At 45.8% G+C, this 18,979-nt stretch overlaps 1 protein-coding gene across 2 annotated transcripts in view; it reads left to right on the top strand.

Moving 5' to 3' along the window:
- Window positions 1–18,979, top strand: part of LOC137330387 (netrin receptor UNC5C-like) — a 341,615-nt gene that overhangs the window by 60,540 nt on the left and 262,096 nt on the right. The gene's annotated exons all lie outside the window — the stretch shown is intronic.

Below are 18,979 nucleotides of genomic sequence, written 5' to 3'. Positions count from 1 at the left end.
GATTAGAGTGGAGCAGCATCACTGTGGGCTGTGTTCCTTTGATGGCATATTGGATTCGTACGTGTGCATGGCATAGGGTTGCCAACATTGGTCGGAGTCATTCATGGAGCTTTTACCGCATGACCTCCGGCCTCCAACCACCTCACCCAGTCAAACAGCTCTTTTTTTTCCAATCTCCAACATTTTTATAACCAATAAACGAAAGTGTTCAAACCAAAGGGGGGGAAAGAAAAGCAGGTAATTTTCTTTTCGCGCCCCTGTGAATTTTTTTTTCCCCCTCCGGGGTTTTGCTCGCAGCGGTGTTAATCGGGAGGTTAACCTTTCAATCCTGGAGACTCCAGGGTAACCCTGGAGGGTTGGCAACTCTGGCGTGGCATATGGATTCAGTCATGAAATAAAGCTGCATCTGACAGCCATAAAGGTAGAGCAATCCTGTACTCTGCTTCAGAGAACCTCCCAAAACAGGCTTACACAGAGAAAGATTTGCTTCAGAAGCTGAATCGAAATTTAACATCTTCTAATGTAACAGCATTTCCCCCCCCCCCCCCTCCCCTCCAATTTTTTCCACTCCTCCCCTCCAATTTTTTCCACTCATTCCCTAAAGGAAGGGAACTTATGCAGGGGTTTGGTCCCATGTACACTGGTTGCTAAGCAATCACCGTGTCCAAGTAGCTATTCTCCGTGTGTGAGTTTTTGCTTAATTGGCCTTTTACACTTGAAAATTTAGACACCTCATTACTTTTTTTTGAGAAGATTTGTCGAAATGGCAGAGGAGGAAGGAGGTTTGAAGTTAATGATTGGTTCTACAAGACAAGTGATTCATTTGAAAAATGGTACAACAGTCATAAAGTTAAGTATCATAATAGATAAGTGCTCTGCACTCATTATTACAAGATGCACTGAATATAGAACAGTCTATTCTGAAACGCTGCATCTAGTTAACCTGCTTCAGTACCAGGCAACTTTTCTAATGCATGTTGTTTTTTCTCTAAAATATGGGACCATGGGTCAGGGAATGTAAAATTAATTGAAGGGTTGAACTGTTTCAGGAAAGAGTGTCACACGTAACTTCATAAACCTACTTAGTGTCAGCCGTGGTTGAGTCAGAAGGTTGCGGGTTCAAGTCTCACTCCAGAAACTTGGGCACATAATCTGTACAGTACTAAGGGAGTGCTGCACTGTCGGAGGTGCCAACTTTCGGATGAGACGTTAAACCGAGGCCCCGTCTGCCCGCTCGGGTGGAAGTAAAACATCCCATGATACTATTGCGAAGAAAAATTCGGGGAGTTCGCCCCGGTGTCCTGGCCAATATTTATCCCTCGACCAACACCTGGTCCACGTGAGAGGGCAGACGGGGTCTCGGTTTAACGTCTCATCCGAAAGACGGCATCTCTGACAGTGCAGCACTCCCTCAGTACTGCACTGGGAGTGTCAAACCTAGATTATGCATTCAAGTCTCCGGTGTGGGACTTGAACCCATCACCTTCTGACTCAGGAGAGAGTGCTACCCCCCTGAGTCACAGCTAATACCTAAAACAGATTTAAACCCTACTTTCTGCAGTCCGAGAGCGAAGGGATTTTTTTAATGACTATTATGTTTGATATTAGTGCCTTGTTTTAATTGAGCTATTCTCCTTGTGCTGTATGTTGTAGAGTTCGGTTTTGCTTAGTCTATTTCAGGCCCTCACTACAAATCAGTTCCTGTATTCAAAAATATATAACGGGTTGAAAGAATAAGGAATATTACTGCAGAAGACATTTTTGTAGTTCTGGGGCACAGATGTCTGTAGTAGTATTAACCGGCGTGGACTGAGCATTGTATTATACACGATGGTAGAGTCAATCTCGGAGAAAATGTACGCTGAAGAATTCCTAGCCAAATATTCGTTGTATGCAGGTTTAAGATGAAAACAACTTCCCCCTCCCCCAATACGGACAAATACAAGGCGATGGAGGTGTAATATTGGTGGAATGAATTACACCCTTTGATGAAGGGAGTCATTCAAACAATGTGGCCATTGAGAATTTCAGGGTATCTCAATTAACTCTGAAGCCATTCGATGGTTTATTTTTCCAGGATAGATTCCCAGCAGCTGGTGCTCATAAAGGGCAGCTTTACGCACAAGCAGAGAGTGGGGCTTTGAATGGGCCTCTGTTTCGCCAAAGTGAAATGTCCCACGGGGTCCTTATCACACGTCTGGGTCTCAAACTGGTCGTTCTCAAGCGCCCGATCGATAAATAAAGACTTAAATGAATAATGGAAAATCCAATGCCGGTGATAAAATGCGGGTGCAAACCAGTGACGACTTTACAGGCCTGGAAGATGAGGTTTGTTGCCTCTACAAACATAGCAACAGGAGTAGGCCATTCAGCTAGGGGTTGCCAACTCTCCAGGATTGGCTTGGAGTCTCCAGGAATTTCCAGGACACTGCCGCGAGAAAAATCCCAGAGAAAAATCATAGGGGCGTTAAAAAAAATTGTTTTTTTTATTTTCTTTCAACTTTTGTTTATTAGTTATGAAAATATTGGAGATGGGGAAAAAAAGGCTGTTTGACTGACAGTCAAGAATCATCCAATCGGATAATGAAGAGTCTGCTCGCTTTCCAATTGGCCATGGGAAGACGGAGCGCCGTGAGAATGGACATGTCGGGCGACCAATGGCGGGAGTGTGGGGGGTGGGGGGCGGGCGATTGGAGGCAGGAGGTCATGTGATGAAACCTCCAGGAATGCATCCATCCGGAGTTGGCAACCCCACATTCAGCCCCTCGAGCCTGTTCCAAACATTCTGGCCAAACCAGGCTTCGCGTGGGCCTTTTTATTAGCACCGACAGCATCTGCATGCAGCTTTTTTGTTTCGTATTGTACTGTAATGTGTAATGGAACTATAAACCAATCACGACAATGTGGCAGCACTGTGCAGAGTCAAAGCTGGAGGCGTAACAAAAGCCTGTTGTGTCGCACGACTGAACCTCATCGACCTGTTAAGTTCTGCCTCGCTCCTAAATGATGCTCTGATACCACGTCACCATTGGAATGCCAGACACAAAGGGGCCGATTGTCACCTTCGCTGCTTTGGCTGCAAACCGGCAGAAAGATATCGAGAAAGAAATTGGGCGAGTTCTATAATGGGTGGGTGATTCGCTCCAGACAGTTTGCCACCCCAAGCAGAGATGAAAATGACTCCCAAAGACTACTTTCTCCCTGCTGTCCAGGAGGCACTGACTTTTGCTGGGGTTCTGCTACCCCCCATCCCAACCGCCTCCCCTGCCCCCCCCGACCACCCCTCTTGTACCTTTCGGGTGTGGGGCAAAGACAGTCAGTGCCAGCAAGGATGTTCCACTGTGGTTGGACATATTGGCCAAATCCCCGGTCCCATCCTTGGCCCACACAGACTGACCCTTTCGCCTCCCTAGCCCAGGGTCAGAGGTCAGTTGTGGCGTCCACGCCAACAGGGCCGTTGAGATCTGCCGACTCAGCGCTGACCGGGGATTGAACCCGCGACCTCCCTCGGTGCCACAGCAGGTGGTGCGTTTAACCAGGGAGCGGGGGGGGGGGAAGAGGGGGCATAGGAGGGCTCAAAGTCTCCCGGGAGGAGCATTCCAGCAGCTCTTGGCCCACAGGAAACTCTTAAATAAAAACAATTTTAAACTGACCTCGCTGGGCCTCTTCTGGCCCTCAATCCACCTCCCGGTTGGTTTGGCCCGAAGGTGAAGCCGTCACTTCTCCCCCCCGGCTCAGGCCTCGGATTTGGGGGGAGGCCCCTGATGCCGTCATCGGAGCCCGACCTCCGTAACTAAGGAGGACGGGCCTGGCAGTTTAGGCTGTGTGTCCTTGCCGCCTGCAATTTAAAATTACAGCCGGTCAGATTGAGGCCGGAAAGGAGTGTGAATGTACCCCCACCCCATTTTAAATGCCCCCCCACCCCTGCCTGGTTTACACAAGATGGGAGGAGTTAAAATCAAGGCTCAAGAAGCATCAAATCCAAATTTTGAGGAGCAGTCTGATTTTACTTTAGTTTGGCTCTGAATGGGCCCCCCCAACCTCCCCAACCCCGGTCCTTCAGAAGTATATCTCTGTGCCATTTTCAGATGTCCCACCATCCGCAACTGCACAGAGGAAGTGCTCTCCATCCCATTGAGTGCCCCCTCCATTGCATCAACTGGAACTCGGACCACAAAAGTAGGTGGCGATTTTTTTAACTAAATAAATAAATAAATAAATATGTTTACTGGGTGAATGAAGTCGAGGTGCAGATCAGCCATGATCTAATTAAATGGCGGAGAAGGCTCGAGGAGATGGTTGGCCTTCTCCTGTTCCTATGTTCATATTCTATTTATAAAACCTGTAGTTTGTTTTGAACTTTAAAAAATTAATTAGTTTCTCTTGGTTTTCTGAGTTGATTTATGGGGGTCACTTCATCGCGGAGCTGTTATACAAGTGGGTGTTCAGTTGTTTTTTTTCATTATCTCTGATAGCTCTCATCAGTTTAGTAATAACTTAAAGGGAACATTTAAAATTGGCTGTATACAGTGACACCGCTACTCCTGGCCAGAATGGAGATGATGGGGTAATTCCCCCATCAATCAGGCCTGGAGACCGCCCTGCTGTAAGTGACTGGGATTGGTTATACACATAATTTTTATTGTGTGACGATCCTCCACTCACTGCATTTTTGCTGGAGAAATAATGGCCCAGAAATTGCTTTAAAAAGAACGGTGAGCTCAACAGCGCTCTCCTTTGTTAGCGGCAAAATCGAGGAGCCAGTTCCGGCGTCCGCACACGCTCGGTGAAACGCGGGAATCCGGAACTTGCTCCTCCTGGTTCGCCGGCGATATGACAGCTTCGAATTAAAGGGACATCGCCGGCTGGAATCAGTGGAAACAAGGGACCAGCGCCAACTTGCTCTTCTGCCCAGCTGGAAAGTAACTAATATTGCCACAAAACAGATACACTTAAAAATAACAGGTCTTAACCAAGTTTTAACAGCGTGGTAAGTCTTCATGACTGCCAAACCTCTAAAAATTAACTTTTAAAAATGTGGAGTCTCATTACTCCTTGTTTTAATCGTTCTTGGTCATTACATTTTTTTTTTACTTTTCCCTTCTGTCTCTTTTATTTAATTCGATTATTTCTTACCCTCTCCTTTCTTCGTTGTCTATAACTGTTTTCACAAATGATTTTCGTGTTGTAGCTTTCACTTCCTCGATTTAACGTTCCAGCTTGCCGAAACTGTTTGCAGCGTGTCAAAAATGCTGCAACATGATTGAACGAGGGGAGAGATCGATCCTCTCACTTCTCCCTCAGGTCCTAGCTTCGCTGGAGCGAACGCTGGGCTCTTCTCCGCTTCCTATTCGAGGAAGCGCACCCAGTAAAGACCGCGGTAAGTTTGTGGGTTAGTGTCAATCTATGGAGCGGCGAGCAGTGTTGGTTCAATTTGTATTATGTAACTATTCTCCACTCACTGCATTTTGCTGGAGAAATCACAGTATCGGGAGAAGTTGCTGTAGCTTCGGCCATGAGTTCGGTTTGCTGCAGTTGGTAGAGACTCTTTTTAAATAGTTCAGTAAATAGACTTTGTTTGCTGTAAAATAGACTGTTTGCTGTGAGTCCTGCCGCAAGTCCTGCCTACCCTCCAACTCACTGGCTGACACAGTGGTGTCAATAGACGCTTCGATTATAATAATGATGCTTGCAATGGCTTCCTAGAGAAGATTTGATGTCCACACTTTTCTGTTAATTAACAGGTGTGTTTTCAAACTAAATTTGACACCGAGCCACATATGGAGATATTAGGACAGGTGAGGTAGGTTTTAAGGAGCATCTTAAAGGAGGAGAGAGCAGTAGAGAGGCGGAGAGGTTTGGTGAGAGAATTCCAGAGCTTAGGGCCCAGGCAGCTGAAGGCACGGCCGCCAATGGTGGAGCGAAGAAAATCGGAGATGCGCAAGAATTGGAGGAGCGCAGAGATCTCGGAGGGTTGTAGGGCTGGAGGAGGTTAGGGAGGGGCGAGGCCATGGAGGGATTTGAAAACAAGGATGAGAATTTTACAGCAAAATGATCTGTGGAGAAAATTCCCCCAATTATCAAGTTTTCCATTGATTCTATGTATTCAATTTGTTGGAAATCCACCAAAACTTTCTGCAATTATTAAATTCAGGCCCCAGTGGACACAGAGTCATGGCGGCACGATTGCCATCTTGACTGTGACCAATGTGAAGACTATACAGAGGCTTGCTGGGTAAGTGTACAGCCCTGTTGGTGCTCAGTTATACAGATTAGAAAGGCCCCACATTCGATCCCTGGTCTGTGCTGAGTCAGCTTATCACAGCTGGGATGGTGGTAAGGGCTCTACACGTTGGCTTCAGTGCTCGGGAGGGGGGGACATTCTCATCACTCTCCCAATGATCTGAGCTGGAAAGTTGCACGTGTTGCATGTGTGTGAGTGAGTGAGCGTCATTGCATATGTGTGTGAGTGAGCATGTGTATGTGTAAGTGAGTGTGTATGTGTGTGAGTGAGCGTGTGTGTTGTGTGAGCAAGCTGTATGTGTGCAAGCGAGCATGTGTATGTGTGCGAGCGAGCGTGTATATGTGAGCAAGCGAACATGTGTGTGTGTGTGTGTGTGAGCGAGCGTGTATATGTGAGCAAGCGAACATGTGTGTTGTGTGTGAGTGAGCGTGTGTATGTGTGTGAGCGAGTGTGTGTGAGCAAGCGTGTGTATGTTTGTGAGCGAGCGTGTGTATGTGTGTGAGTGAGCGTGTGTGTTGTGTGTGAGCGAGCATGTGTGTGTGAGCGAGCATGTGTGTTGTGTGTGAGTGAGCGTGTGTATGTTTGTGAGCGAGCGTGTGTGTGTGAGCGTGTGTGTTGTGTGTGAGCAAGCGTGTGTGTTGTGTGTGAGCGAGCGTGTGTATGTGTGTGAGCGAGCGTGTGTATGTGTGTGAGCGAGCGTGTGTATGTGTGTGAGCGAGCATGTGTATGTGTGTGAGTGAGTGTGTTTATATGTGTGAGCGAGCGTGTGTATGTGTGTGAGCGAGTATGTGAGTGTGAGCAAGTGTGTGTGTGTGTGAGCGAGTGTGTGTGTGTGTGTGAGCGAGTATGTGTGTGTGTGTGAGCGAGTGTGTGTGTGTATGTGAGCGAGCGTGTGTATGTGTGTAAGCGAGCGTGTGTATGTGTGTGAGCGAGCATGTGTGTGAGCGAGTGTGTGTGTTGTGTGTGAGCGAGCGTGTGTATGTGTGTGAGTGAGCATGTATGTATGTGTGTGAGTGAGCGAGTGAGCATGTATGTATGTGTGTGAGTGAGCGAGTGAGCATGTATGTATGTGTGTGAGTGAGCGAGTGAGTGTGTATGCGTGTGAGCAAGCGAGTGAGTGTGTCTGTGTGTGAACAAGCGAGTGTGTGAGTGAGCGAGCATGTGTGTCAGGTGCCGACACGATTGGGCTGAGCTTTGATGCCCACTACAGATGCATGGCCTGCCAATATTCACCGTCAAGGCTCACACATGAAGGTTGGCCACTCGGGTAAGGTACCAGTCGGCTGCTGCCCATCGAGTTGTACCCTGGCATGAGTCACCACCATTGAGGGAAAAAAATAGGGGGAGGAAGAGAAAAAGAATGTTAATGTATGGCCCTTGTATGACAAATCAACAAAGAGGGCAGTGGACACATTATCATTCCATGCCAATATTGAGTCCACTCAAGAGATTATCCTGCAGAGCCTCTCTCTGGTCAAGTTGCCATGAAAATTCAGCACAGATTTCTGAAGTTACTGTGTGCAAATATGCACACTCAGACAGACAGATTAAAATCATAGACTCTTACAGCACAGAAAGAGGCCATTCGGCCCATTGTGTCAGTGCCGGCTCTTAGAAAGAGCAATCCAATTAGTCCCACTCCCCTTGCTCTTTCCCTATAGCCCTGCAAATTTTTCCTCTTAAAATGAATACGATCATAGAGAGTTACGGCACAGAAGGAGGCCATTCGGCCCATCTTGCCCGTGCCGGCCGAAAAAGAGCCATCCAGCTTATTCCCACTTTCCAGCACTTGGTCCGATAGAATCATGATGCAGTATAAATTATTGTGCCCCCCTCACCTTCACAAATAAAAGAGCGAAAAGCCCCTCAGTGCAATTTATCACCGAAACGGATTTGCGTCACCGTGATCCTAATGGGTTTGCAGCGCTCACAAAACGTAGCTCAGACGTCGCTGTGTTTGGTGAGCAGATGGTGGTATTGACAGTGACACTTGTCTGTGTTTGTATTTCGAGCTTCCAGTTTCAAGTGTAAGTCAAAATTGGAAGGTTAAAACGCAAATGCTGACAAACTCTGGCGCCAACACCGCCATCTGCACACTAAAAATAGCCCAACCCCATAGCCATTGAAACTATCTGCACAGTTACTGAGGCTTTGAATACAGTCATTTGCTCCAGTTGGGAGCACTGTGACATCTCAAACATTGCTGTCCTGAGGTACTTTCTGCTCTCTTTACCATTTTAGTCCAACTTTGGGTGACGCATGATCTGAAAACAAAGGGTTAATCATTTGCCAATAAGCAAATGAGACCTCCCGCGGTGGATTTTTCGAGGTAACGTTTATCATAGTATGTTACAGCACAGAAGGAGGCCTTTCAGCCCATCGTGCCTGTGCTGGCTCTTTGAAAGAGCGATCCAATTAGTCCCACTCCCCCTGCTCTTTCCACATAGTCCTGTCAATTTTTTTTCTGATGTGGAGATGCTGGTGACGGACCGGGGTGGACAAACGTAAGGACTCGCACAACACCAGGTTATAGTCCAACAGCTTTATTTGAAAATCACAAGCTTTCGGAGCTTTGCTCCTTCGTCAGGTCACCTGACGAAGGAGGAAAGCTCCGAAAGCTTGTGATTTCAAATAAAGCTGTTGGACTATAACCTGGTGTTGTGCGAGTCCTTAATTTTTTTTCTCCCTTTGATGAAAGTTAAAATAAAAGTAAGAACCTGAAATTTTTCCAGGGTAGGGTTGCCAACCCTCCAGGATTGTCCTGGAGTCTCCAGGAATCGAAGATTAATCTCCTGGACACTGCTGCCAGCAAAATCCGGAAGAAAAGTCATGGGGGCATTACAAAGACATGTTTCTTTTTCATTTTCTTTGAACACTCTCGTTTATTAGTTACAAAAGTATTGGCGATGGGTAAAAGGCTGTTTGACCAGGTGGGGCGGTTGTAGGGCAGGAGGTCATGTGATGAAACCTCCAGGAATACATCCAACCAGAGTTGGCAGCCCTATTCCCGAGGGCTCTGCTGGACTCCCAATGTAACTCCGGGACCTCCAAAAATGAGGGGGAAACCTTTTTTTTAGGTTATGGAGTGGCCCCCATATACAGGGTGCCAAAAGGGGTGACTGTACGCAGTCTCCAGGTGGGTTGAGGGGGGAGGGCCTCCTATAGTTTGAATGAAGCAATGTAAATAATGCCACAAGGTGAGAACTTTGAAAAGTATTGAATGAACAAATAATTTGAAACAAGCGACTTTGAATTGAAGAGCAGACTTGTATAAAATAATAGAGTTTCACGCTCGCTGTGATTGTATAGCTAACAAGCAGCACAGACAGAAGTGGGAACGACATCTGCAACCCTGATGTGGCTCACCTGTTAATGAATTTAATTCGCTATGAGGGCAGGAAGAGGAACAAAAAAACAGCTGCGGAAGTGTTTTGACTTACAAGAGCAAATGCGTGCAACTCCGTGACAGTCACACCTTCTTCCGTGAACGTTTTTCCATTCCTTAGCAGGGGGTAAAGTTTGTGACTTACTGCAAACGGTTTTGTCAACAGAACTGAGAGGCTATAGCTATCAGGAAAAGACTGAACAGGCTGGGGCTCTTTTCTCGAGGAAAGTGAAGGCTGAGGGGCGACCTGATCGAGGTCTTTAAAATTATGAAGGGGGTTCGATAGGGTAGACGTAGAGAAGGTGCAGGAAGGAGTGTGGTGCGATGGGTATGGGCCAGCTGCAGGAGCACAGGAGATGGAGGTGGAGTCCACAAGTTGGGGAGTCCAAAACTAGGGGTTATAAATAGAAGATAGTCAAAAATAAATCCAATAGGGAATTCAGGAGAAATTTCTTCACCCAGAGAGTTGTTAGAATGTGGAACTCGCTACCGGATGGAGTGGTTGAGGCGAATAGCATAGATGCATTTAGAAAGGAATTGAAAGATATATTGATAGGGTAAGATTAGGTAGGGTGAGAGGAGGCTCGGTGCGGAGCATAAACACCAGCATGGGCCTGTTGGGCCGAATGGCCTGTTTCTGTGCTGTGAATTCTATGTAACATATTTCCACAGACATGTCAGCAGCAACAGCAACCTTGCAAATCATATTCAACAGATTTTACTGAGCTACAAAAAATTGCAAAAACACTCATTAAAATTCGCAGTGCGTGCTAGTGACAGAAAGTAGCTCAGTGTGATATCGCTCATGAGCTATCTGCTTTGTGCATATCCTCAATTCAAACTGCTCGCTGTAAAAATATCCCACCAGAATCTTTAACCAATGGACATGGTGAAAAAAGTGATTTGCTCCCCCCCTCCCACCCCACAATTCCCACTCCAGAGACTCAAGCACAAAAATCTAGGCTGACGCTCCCAGTGCAGTAGTGAGGGAGTGCAGCACTGCCTTCAAACTGAGGATCACCTCACACATTGAAACTTGAACCAGTTCAGACTTGGGAGTGATCACTGCCCACAAAGAGATGTGTGTGAACTTCATCCTGGACCTCATGCGGACTCCACCTCCATCTCCTGAGCTCCTATAGCTGGCCCATACCCATCGCACCACACTTGGTTACATTCCTTACTGCTGAAAAATAACCTTCAGAAAAACACATTCTGCACACATGTTAACGTTCTTCCAGCTGTACCTGCACGTGCTTAGTGATTGCACGTATGCAGTGATTGTTTTTTTCTTAAGAAAAAGACTGTTTGACCTTTTTATTAAACTCACCTTGCTTTGGCTGCTCTACATGCTCTGTCAGCCAAGATAGGCAGAGAAGAAAAATGCACTGTAAGGGTTTGAGCCGACTGTGATAATGAGAACAGATGGAAGAGGCTTCAGCCATGCTGGCCCTTCGCTACCGGTTCCAAAGAGTATCCATGAGCTGGGCAGTTTTCAAAAGTCGGCAGGTGGAGCGATATTCAACTTCGAGCCAATTCCATTGACATCTGTTGTTATTTACTGAGCGTGGACAGTGAGAAAGTAAAAGGGGGAAAAGGGAGAAGGTTGTGTATCTATGAGGACCAGCGGCTAAGGGGGCAGTGATGGATGGAGTGCTGGAGATTGTGTGCAAGGGTGATATTGGATCAACCTGCAGCAGGAGACCGTGTTTCCAACCTCAGCACCCTCAACCCCTCCTGTTCGAGGCTGGCCTGTTCTCGGGAGAGATTGATCAGAGGCCGGGTGCATCCCTCTGGCATCACAGGAAGAGTCAGCCCTGGGGCAACTGTCCAGGGCCTCTTACTAGACAGCTCAGAGTGTCATTGGGTGCCTCTGGGAACAGGCCATGCCAGATGCAGGATGTGCGTGGCCGATGGAGCACAGTAAGACTGAGATGGCAGAGCTGTTTGAACATGTAAGACCTGTTTGTGGAACATTTTCCTCACCAAAAATCTGATTATCTGAATTCTGACTCCTAATAAAGAGTAGAATTTAAGTCCCATCTTCCACCTTCCCTAAACTTGAGCTCACCCAAAGCTCTGCTGCCCGTACCCTAATTCACACCACGACCCATTCTCCCATCACCCCCTGTGCTCGCTGATCTACATTGGCTCCCAGTCCAGCAATGCCTCAAATTTAAAATTCTCATGCTTGTGTTCAAATCCCTCCATGGCCTCACCCCTCCCTATCTCTGTAACCTCCTCTACCCCTACAACCCTCTGAGAACTCGGCGCTCCTCCAATTCTGGCCTCTTGCGCATCCCCGATTACCTTCGGCCTTCCATTGGCGGCCGTGCCTTCAGCTGCCTGGGCCCTAAGCTCTGGAATTCCCTCCTTCAACCTCTCCGTCTCTCTACCTCTCTCTCCTTCTTTAAGACGCCCCTTTAAAACCTACCTCTCTGACCAAGCTTTTGGTCACCTGACCTAATATGTCCTCATGTGGTTCGGTGTCAAATTTAGTTTGATAATGCTCCTGAGAAGCCCCTTGGGATGTTTTACAAGTTGTTGTTGTTGTTTGATATAGACTAGTTGGGTTAACGAAAACCCACATCAGGCAGTATGTTAGAGATAGAAACCCTGAAGGATTAAAGATGAAAGAACAAATACACCAATGAGATTGAGTGTTCTTCAACTCCCTGAAGTGTGACTAACTGTTGAGTGAAATCTTCCAGCCATCAGTACATTGGAATAGAGACTGATCCAACGTTCATTAGAGCTAAACATTCCACAGAACTAAAGGGAGAAGAGTGTTGGATTTATTTTTATTACATGGAACCGAAGTGAATCCAGCACGGATCAGCCGCACGCCATAATGTCACACAGCAAAAAAAATGCACAATCCCCGACCAAATTCTCATTACCGCCCCGCAGACTGATTGGAAAAGAAGCATCGAATCTGACTGAGCCAACGTGGAGACTGATTCTGGAGACCTGATTTCAACATTAAACAAGACTGATCTTTTTGTGCCACAGCAGATTGAAACTCTGGCCAGCTCCTGGATGCAAATGGCGTGCCAACCTGCTTTGTCATTCACCCAGCCTGAAGGAAATTTGTTTGTCACCGATTCGCCAAGGCCAAAACATAGGAACCTAGGAACAGAAGTAGGCCATTCAGCCCCATTCAGTTGGATCATGGCTGATCTGTCTCTTAACTCCATCTACCCGCCTTGGTTCCGTAACCCTTAATACCCTTACCTAACAAAAATCTATCAATCTCAGTTTTGAAATTTTCAATTGACCCCCAGCCTCAATAGCTTCTTGGGGGAGAGAGTTCCAGATTTCCACTCCCCTTTTGTGTGAAGAAGTGCTTCCTGACATCACCCCTGAACAGCCTAGCTCTAATTTTAAGGTTATGCCCCCCTTTGTTCTGTGCTCCCCCACCAGAGGAAATGGTTTCTCTCTATCTACCCTATGAAGTCCTTTAATCATCTTAAACACCTCAATTAGGTCACCCCTTAATCTTCTACAGGCGAAACCTCACTCTTGCTGGTTAAACTGGTCGTTTATTTAAAAGTTGTTTGTTTACCTTTTCTTTCGTGTCTGATTGCGGAAAGAGCGTGTGGTTTCCAGCTTAGCGAGCGTTCCGTTATCTGCTGGCTCCTCCCCTCCCAAAGGGCCGCTGCCTGCCTGACCTGTACTGAGTGCCCGTAATGAAGCTGAGAGCCTCTCACTATTCTTCCAGCAGCCTCAAGGAATTATTGATGAAGCCCAGGCGCAGATTAGATCTTTTTGCTGGTACCGATCGCATCGCATCCTGCCATGAGGTCTGTAAATTGAAGGGCTAGAGTTAAATGACAGCAGCCCAAGGCTTAGGCTGGGGTGTGCTGAGAAGCAGAAGGAAGGCTTCAGATGTAAGAAGTGAAAAAAAAAACAATTAGGTGACAGTGGATTGTGTATTGAATTCTAAATTCGCCTTGCGTTCCACAGGCCCACTTTCACACAAATGGCAAGCTAGTGAATAGTCTTTTGCATTGAGAAACTAACCCTGGGAGGAAGGGAAGGTTATTGTTAGACGGACTGATTTTATAAGTCGTAGATTAGATTTTTGAAGGTTGTATTGACTCTACTTATCTTTATATTTTTACCCAATTTTTTCCCTTCATGCTCTGAAGGCATTGGCTCATCCTAGGGTTCAGATCCAACAACGCTGACTGCCCCCCTCCCCCGTGCCTCAGTACATTTTCTGTACGTAGATCAAACTGTGAATGCCAGCTGGATTTTCAACTGTGAGAGTGTCACAGTCGACCCGATCCTGTCCACATGCTAGTGCACTTTCAAGCAAGGGTCCCTGGATTGGTGAATTCAGGAGAGGTGAATTATCTCTAGGACAGGGGCAATGATCTCAAAAAGTCAACAGCAGCCTCCATCCCAAACAACGATATTGTAAGATGGCTTCTTTTCCACTTGAAAAGCAAGAGATTTGTCCTTGCCCTTGTGAATTGGAGCAGTTTGTAAAGTTAAAGTAAGGTAAAGTGACCTGGTCAATATTTATCCTCAATCAACATCACCAAAACAGATTATCTGGGCGTTATCACATTGCTGTTTGTGGGATCTTGCTGTGCACAAATTGGCTGCCGCGTTTCCTACATTACAATGGTGGTTACACTTCAAAGAGTACTTCATTGGTTCTGAGGCGCTTTGGGACAACCTGAGGACATGAAAAGCGTTATGTAAATGTAAGTCTTTCTTTAAAGGCCATGGATGTCCTCAAGGACATAATCCCAGTCGTTACACTGAGATAGTGCCCATTGCCGAATACTGCCACTGACCCCATCGGAAATGGAGGGGTCAGAGGGAGGGACCAGGAGGAGTGGTGCTTTGGTGATTTTGCGGGACCCTTTCTCCCTGCCCCACTTCCGAAAATGCAAGTGGAAGCTAGCCAGGCCATTAGAATCATAGAATCATAGAAGTTACAACATGGAAACAGGCCCTTTGGCCCAACATGTCCATGTCGCCCAGTTTATACCACTAAGCTAGTCCCAATTGCATGCACTTGGCCCATATCCCTCTATACCCATCTTACCCATGTAACTGTCCAAATGCTTTTTAAAAGACAAAATTGTACCCGCCTCTACTACTGCCTCTGGCAGCTCGTTCCAGACACTCACCACCCTTTGAGTGAAAAAATTGCCCCTCTGGACCCTTTTGTATCTCTCCCCTCTCACCTTAAATCTATGCCCCCTCGTTATAGACTCCCCTACCTTTGGGAAAAGATTTTGACTATCTACCTTATCTATGCCCCTCATTATTTTATAGACTTCTATAAGATCACCCCTTAACCTCCTACTCTCCAGGGAAAAAAGTCCCAGTCTGTCTAACCTCTCCCTATAAGTCAAACCATCAAGTCCCGGTAGCATCCTAGTAAATCTTTTCTGCACTCTTTCTAGTTTAATAATATCCTTTCTATAATAGGGTGACCAGAACTGTACACAGTATTCCAAGTGTGGCCTTACTAATGTCTTGTACAACTTCAACAAGACATCCCAACTCCTGCATTCAATGTTCTGACCAATGAAACCAAGCATGCCGAATGCCTTCTTCACCACCCTATCCACCTGTGACTCCACTTTCAAGGAGCTATGACCCTGTACTCCTAGATCTCTTTGTTCTGTAACTCTCCCCAACGCCCTACCATTAACGGAGTAGGTCCTGGCCCGATTCGATCTACCAAAATGCATCACCCCACATTTATCTAAATTAAACTCCATCTGCCATTCATCGGCCCACTGGCCCAATTTATCAAGATCCCGTTGCAATAAAACAGCATCTCTGACAGTGCAGAGCTCCCTCAGTACCAGACTGAGAGTGTCAGCCTTAATTTTTGTATACAAGTCTCTGGAGCGGGATTAGAACCCACAACCTTCTAACTTCAGTGAAACTGGAGTGCTACCCACTGAGCCACAGCTGACACCGTTAGGTGTGGGTGCTGGGCTCCTTCCCCAGAAAAAACAATCTGACTGCCAAGAAGGCCAGAAAAAAAACTCTTGCTTCCTATCACATTTAAGGGTATTCAGGCTCCAATGCCAGGCTGGCATCTCGGGGTCCCAGCCGGGTTGTGGCCATTCCGCTAGACTCCCACCATTCCTGCGTTGTGCCTGTGTCAATGTTAAACTACTTGGTAAATTGTTCCCTGGTGTCTGGTGCAGAATTAGAATTTCGGCAGATATAATGCCAGACATTGGCTGTGGCGGGCGCTTGCACCACTCGTCCCTGATGAGTGGGTTTCACACACCCCCGATGCCAATCCCAATATAATCTTGCTGAATTCACAAAGGGCATCTCTCGGGAAGACTGGGTTTAAAAAAAAAGAAGGTTCTTCTTGACAGCTGGTCTTTGCGAATACAAATTGTTGCAGTCTGCCAACGTCTCAAATTTAAAATTCTCATCCTCGTGTTCAAATCCCTCCACGGCCTTGCACCCTCTCTATCTCTGGAACCTCCTCCAGCCCTACAGCACTCTGAGATCTCTGCGTTCCTCCAATTCTGGCCTCCTGCCCATCCCCGATTTCTTTCGCTCCACCATTGGCGGCCGTGCCTTCAGCTGCCTAGGCTGTAAGTTCTGGAATTCCCTCCCTAAACCTTGCCGACTCTCAACTTCTCTCTCCTCCTTTAAGACACTCCTTAAAACCTACCTCTTTGACCAACCTGTCCTAATATCTCCTTATGTGGCTCGGTGTCAAATTTTGTTTGATAATCGCTCCTGTGAAGCGCCTTGGGACGTTTCACTACGCTAAAGGCGCTATATAAATGCAAGTTGTTGTTGAGGTTGTCCGGTGCTGGCGGTGAAAGCATCCCCTGAGGACGATGTAAAAGCAGATATAAATGTGTTTTGGTTGTTTCATGTCATTAATGATTGGTTGTTTATGTATGACGCATCCAACTGTACCATATCAATGTAGGCTTGTGTGGAATGTTGGCCTTTATCTGAAGGGGGCTGGAATACAAAGAGGAGGAAGTAATGTTTCAGTTGTATAGAGCCTTGGTCAGACCCCATCTGGAAAACTGCATTCAGTTCTGGGCACCGCACCTCAGGAAGGGGCCTTGGAGGGGGTCCAGTGCAGATCTACCAGGGCTTAAAGAGTTAAATTATGAGGACAGTTTGCATAAACTTGGCTTGTATTCCCTTGAGTTTAAAAGATTGAGGGGTCATTTAATTGAAGTGTTCAAAATGTTAAAGGAATTTGATAGGGTAGTTACAGAGAAATGATTTCCTCTGGTGTGGAAATCCAGAACAAGAGGGCACAGCCTTAAAATTAGAGTTCGACCATTTAGGAGTGAAATCATTAAACATTTTTTCACACAAAGATTGATAGATTCTTGTTAGGTAAGGGTATCAAGGAATATGGATCAAAGGCGGTTAAAGTTGAGGTACAGATCAGCCATGATCTGATTGAATGGAGGAGCAGGCTCGAGGGGCTGAATGGCCTACTCCTGTTCCTATGCATTGAGGTCAAGGGAATATCTTTGTATAGATAAAATGATCATATCATTCAATCTGTCGTAACATTATATTATAACTAATTCATTTGTAAGTGTGCTTAAAAGCAGCAGTAATCCAGGTCTGAGGGAGTCCATTTGCTTTGTTAAAATCTATAGTGGCTGCTCAGGGAAGCCCTGTCTGATTTACAGTCACATAATCTCTTGAAACTCCTTTTTGATCCATGTGTGAATCAGATCTGTGCATTAAGTTATTGTGAATGCTTATTTAAGTCTGCTGTTAGCTTGGCTAAATTTGAATCAGAAGACTGTGGGTTCAAGCTCCCCTCCAGAGACTTGAGCACATTATCTAGGGTGACTCTTCAGTACAGCACTGAGGGAGCGCTGCAATGTGGAAGGTGCTAACTTTCAGATGAGACGTTAACCCGGGACCACACTTGCTTGTTCAGGTGGGATGTGAAAGATCCAATGGCACTGTTTGAAGAAGAGCAGGGGAGTTCTCTCCGGTGTCCTGGCCAATATTTAATCCCTCAACCAACGCCACCAAAAAAACAAATGAACCAGTCATTTATTCCATTCGCTGTTTGTGGGACCTTGCTAGGCAGTAATTGGCTGCTTTGTTTGCCTACATAACAACAGTGACTACACTTAAAGTAACTTGTTGACCTCTTGTGGCGTTGCCCATGGTGATCTGGCGGATACAGTCTGTCACTCAAATGTAGCCGATATCCCATTGGACATGTCGATACTGTAGTTGTCTATTGAAGTATTCCCCGTCCAGTGATAAATCGGCACTACTTGCAAACGACATTCCCATGCTGCCTTATACAGTATTGAAACCCATAATCAGCACCAGTCGAGAAATAATGAAAGATGCCATCTGAAACAAAGAACAAAAGAAAAATTGAAATGATGATTTACCGAATCAGACTTAGTAAAATATTAAAATAACTTACGGTATTAACTGAATAAAGTATGGCATTAGACATTAATTAAATATTACACAGCAAAATACAAAACTAATCAGAGATCTAATGTTACTAGATGTTAAAATTAGCATTTTTTAAATTAATTGCAAGTGTGTGGTTTAATATGTATGCAAATTAAAATGACTATATATTTATGAATTGAATATAAAAAATGTTTAAATTTAATTGAATATTTTAAAATTGAAAAATTTATATTAGAAATGACAATAATAAAAGAAATAGTTTGAATAGATATAACACCTTTCACGTCCTCAGGACCTCCCAAAGTGCTTCTCAACCAATGGATTTATTTTGAGGGGCAGTCACAGTTGTTACGTAGGAAAACACAGCCAATTTGCTCACAGCAAGTTCCCACGAACAGCAATGAGAGAAATGACCAGATAATCTCTTTTTTTGGTGCTGTTAGTTGAAGGTTAAATGTTGGACCAGATCCTGGGAGAACTTGACTGCTTCTCTTCCAATAGTTTTACGTGCACCTGAACATGATCTCAAATCTCATCTGAAAGACAGCACCTCCGACAGTGCAATGCTCCCTCAGTACTGAAATGAAGGGCCTCCCTGTCTATGCGCACAGGTCCTGGAGTGGGGCAAGCCATAATCTAGGCTGACCCTTCCGAATAAATATTGATTAATTGAAATTTTGAAAATGACATATTAAAGATGATTAAATGAAAAGAAAAATCATGGAAATTTAAAAATGAAAAGAATCTTTTTAAACGTGAAGCAATGAACGGATATCACTTTGTTGAAAAAGACCGGTGAGAGGTCAAATAGTCGGTAGGGAGAGTTCTCAAACCCAGAACGAGAATGTCGCAGGAGGCAGTAATCAGGGCTGAGGGTGACGAGAATGGTCTGGAGGCCTGATTTTTGGCAAGGAAAGTTGGAG

Source organism: Heptranchias perlo, chromosome 1, assembly GCF_035084215.1.
Source record: "Heptranchias perlo isolate sHepPer1 chromosome 1, sHepPer1.hap1, whole genome shotgun sequence".
Taxonomy (NCBI): domain Eukaryota; kingdom Metazoa; phylum Chordata; class Chondrichthyes; order Hexanchiformes; family Hexanchidae; genus Heptranchias; species Heptranchias perlo.
The sequence above is the reverse complement of the archived record's forward strand: the minus strand, read 5'-3'. Positions and strand labels throughout refer to the sequence as shown.